The sequence below is a fragment of the Nasonia vitripennis genome, chromosome 4, assembly GCF_009193385.2.
Source record: "Nasonia vitripennis strain AsymCx chromosome 4, Nvit_psr_1.1, whole genome shotgun sequence".
Classification (NCBI taxonomy): domain Eukaryota; kingdom Metazoa; phylum Arthropoda; class Insecta; order Hymenoptera; family Pteromalidae; genus Nasonia; species Nasonia vitripennis.
The window spans coordinates 9,975,358-9,979,807 of NC_045760.1; positions in this window are offsets into that span (position 1 = coordinate 9,975,358).

Sequence of the window (4,450 nt, forward strand, 5' to 3'; positions counted from 1 at the left end):
CCAGCAGATGGACGATCAGTGAAATATAATCAATTTTATTATTACACTACGGCGACGATTAAACAAATATAGCTTTTATATCAAGTCTTCTATATTACACAACCAAGTAAAAACATTGATTTATCAGTAACCAATATGTCTGCATTTGTTAAAAAAAAATTAATTTCAACATGATTTAAATGAACACTACTTTGAAATTATAATTTTAACAATTTACCACGAGAAAACCAGTAAACTCGTATCACAAAGGCGTGGCCAAGAAAGCAACAAAAGAATACGCACAAACTGGAACAACCGAAGTCCAAGTTTCAATTATAAACTTCGCACCCGTCGACGCGCAAGGTGCAATCGACCGAAGAAGAAGAGGAAAGAGGAAGAGGTCGCGAAAAAAGGGGTAGAACAACGAGGATGAAATACTGCGGCGCGAAGATCGCGACTCGCGGTGATTTATCGAACAATGACGCGAAATTTGTGGCGGAGAAGAGTAAGAGCGAAAAGCAGATATCACAGCCGAGATTTATTTTGCCAATTTGTTTCGGGAGGGCGAGTATAGTCGTTGCGCGATCTCGGCATGTCTAAATTGGCTCGTTACGCCCAGACGACGATTATTTTGCGCGATGCCTTGCTGGAAACGAGCTGGTTTGGGCTGACTTCCTTATTTTTCATTGTTTCTTGTGTACACGTTCGCTGTTACTCGAGTTTTCGATGTTATGAGTCTCTGGTCACTCTTATAATGTAACCATAAACGTTTATTGCTGTATCGAGTTTGGTGGAAGTCGTCGGTGAAAGAAGAAAAGTCCAGAAATGGATGCGTACAGTTTCACTTCAGTTCATCGAGTAGTTTTTTAAAGTCTTCAATTTTGCAGAATAGCCTTCGCCGTCTACCACCGGTTTTGGCGCCAAGCAGCTTTCTAGGTAATTTTTATGGGCTATCGCTTCAAGAATGCAGTAACGACTTCATTCTCCCGAGCTAGGTGACGACGATCACGTTTGTATTCATGAGATTGATTTGGATTTTACGCGAAACGCTCTATAGGAACGGCCTTTTTTGGCGTGGTAAAGAATTTTTCATCTTTCCCACAATAGACAATTTATTGAACAAGCCGCCGAGCAATCCAGCAATAAAACCCCTGCCTAATGAACAATAAAATCCAAATTAATGAATCAAAGCTCCTCCTATTACAGCCTCCAATAAATACATCGCATACCTCGCCGCAGACACTGTACCTCCCTGACTAATTCGCTAATTCTCATTACACGATTATCCCCGGCGTCTGTCTTCCTCTAAAAAAAAACCTCATCTCCCTCTCGCCCCCAGTGTCTGTAATTACAGCGCGCCACGATCGAACCTCGCGATAAAGCACTTGACACCATAGGCGCTTGTAAAAGCGCGGACTATACGACTTTTGCGCGTCACTGTCACCTCGGCGCGCGCGATATAATAAAACGCGCGCTATCGGGCGCGAGAAAGGGACGTGTATAGGTAAACGACGGCTTTTACACGTCAATCCTTTGGTAGCCTCGACGACTTTGCTACTGTGTACACACGGGCTGCCAAAGTAAACCTGTGTACAGAAGCTCTCGCTGACACCTTTCCCGTGTGTTATATATGCCGCATGAGTTATACTCGGCTGTGAGATTGCTATCGCCGCTGCTGCTTTTCTCTCTACTCTCTGTAGGCCTTTTTTCGGTTGGTGGTATACGTACAGCAGGAGACAAATGTCGATGGACTTTTTTTGTACCATATGGCGCGTATATAAAAATTTCATACGCGGAGAAGCAAAGAATGCATTGTGCTTTTTCACAGGTAATAATATGAGAGGGAAATACGCGTTGGTTAGCGTGAGTTTTGACACTTGAGTGTACGCGTAAGGAAACCGTATTGATATTAAAATATGGTACCAGGAATTTCAATAATTAACATCTAATCAGCGTAAGATACGCGTGTCACCTCGCACTAAACTCACCAAAGTATTGAGCTTGTGTACAGCTTTGCGCAATGTAATAATCTGCGTAACGTATTAATTTGTACCATCAAGTAGCTTTTTCTAACCTTCTCCCGTGCGTGTAATTAAACGAAATTTCCATTTCTTGCAACATTCACGCCTATCAAAAAAATTCCCCATCTAAACTCAGCTACGCACGTACAACAAAATCTTTCCATATGACATCTCTTTACGGAGAGCAAGCTTACGCGCACACACGGGGCAATCAAACCGCAAACAGGCCCTTAGCCGTCCGGCCGAGCAGAAAATCGGGCTAAATCGACGGCTATCACATAGGGTATACGACACCGGCGCGCAAAGGAGAAGAGCCGCGCCGCGCGCTGAAATAATAATAATAACGTTTTCGCACCTGCGACGCGACGACAGCGGCTGCCCCTAAACATTTTGATTTACGAGCCATTTAAAGGTGCGCTAGAGACACCGCTCTCCATCTCTCTCCCTCTCTCATTTCTATGATAATATTACGAAGGAGAAGCTGAGGACGTTGGCTCGTTCCTTTGATATCTTATTGGTATATAGCAGCGCGAGATAGATTTTTTGCGAGTAGGTACGGTTTCGCGGCAAAAAATTATTGAAGCCTTTTTTACGGTCGTGCTGCGCAGACTTTATGGCTAGGAGCCGAGCGTTTTTGAAGAAGTTCATGCCTATCTTGCTTTCTTATCTCTAGCACCGACGTTTACACGAGATTTTTCGATTTTTCTTTCGAGAGACGTCTATGCCATAAATATATTAATACAAGTTTTACGCAGGAGAAAAAAGTCTTGACTTGCAATTTTCGTCGCGAGATCGACGCGATATAAATTTTTCTCGCGATATTCGATTATTTGGCTAATAAAGTCCGGAGTTTTATACTCACAGGGCTTTCATAATTTCGCGCCGAGTGATGTACTTGGCACGCTGACGTCTTTAACGAGCCGCGTCTCTCCGTCTCTCTTTCTCTCTCTCTCTCTCTCTCTCTCTCTCTCTCTCTCTCTCTCTCTCGTATCGGCTACAACGTTTTAATGCGTTTTAATTTAGATCCTCAAAGCCCGGCCCACGGGAACACGTTGTAAAACACACAACGACTGCAAGAAGGAGAGTAATTTCGACGGGAAGATTTTTCTCTGAGCTCGCTCGAACCGTCGCTTTGCGTTTCGGAAGAATTTTGCATTTTAAATGAAGATATTTATGCATGCCGAAAGTGGACGGTGCTTCTGTATATATTTGAGTTTTATGATTTCGTTTTAATTCGTTCGGAGTATTCAGGGCAAAAATGTTCTTTCGCGAAGCAAGTTCGGTTCGAAACGAATATTCACCCTCAATCAGACTGAAAATCAAAATCGTCGCGAAAACAAAACGCAAAAAGCGCACGTCCACAATCATATAAATGTATAAATAATGCATCGCAGGAGCGTGAGAGAAAACGCAAAACTCCCCCGCCATATGCATGCTGTAGAGAGAACTGAAAGAGAGCCAGTGCACGTGGTAAACAGCCGAACAATCGGACTTTTTGTATTGTACACACCAGAAGAGAGTACGAGAAACTCTCGTATCGGTTGCGCGCGGCATACGCCTCCAATTGCCGGCGTCAATGTACGTGTGCAAGCTGCTCCTCGAGTAAGTACCGAGCATCAAGGGAGTGGCGAACGCCTACTGCGAGCGTTCGCTGTTCTCGATACCTATTCTGCTCTATGCTACATTCGCGTGTCTTTCTTTATTTCGTCCTTTATTCCAAGGAGAATGAGAGAGTGTGTTGCACGCTATGCGATATGGCGGTGTGTAACGACGAGATCGATTTTTCATCGCTGGGATAATCGTCTGAACGATGCGATTTTTACTTTGAATCGGCTTCGTTATCGCTTGCCGGATTCTCACATCGTAAAAAACCACCGTCTATAAAAATCTATTTCCCACACCATCCTTTCATGAAAAAAAAAATATCACCAACAACTTCATTAACAGCACGCAAAGCATCGGATTCCCACAATAAAAATCCCGCCGACAGCCTCGCATACATAAATCATCCCTAATTCCAGAAACACGGAAAAACCCACTACATACGTAACCTCAGAATCGACCCTATCATATCGACGTCGGAAAAAAAACAAACTCGTCGATGCAAAAAATACACGTACCGACGTAAGTACAAAAGGACTAGTCGAAGCGGGGGTCGCAACTCCCCTTTGAAGAGGTCACGTGTCCCGGCTGACGCTCGAGGATGGGTGTGCATACGAATTTCGGGCGTGCGCTTCGTTATAAGGAAACTGTACTTAGGGACTTCTTTGTTCCTTGACTTGCGCTCGTGTCGCTGGTGTAATGATCGTCATACGGAGCTCCAGACAAATTGTAGAAGTATAGTTGCGCGATAGCGTTTTATCTCGAGAAAAAAAGATTTTCCCCGTATAATCGTATTGATCAAGCGAAAATATAAACTTCCAAATTCATACCATAGCTTGCACTTAATA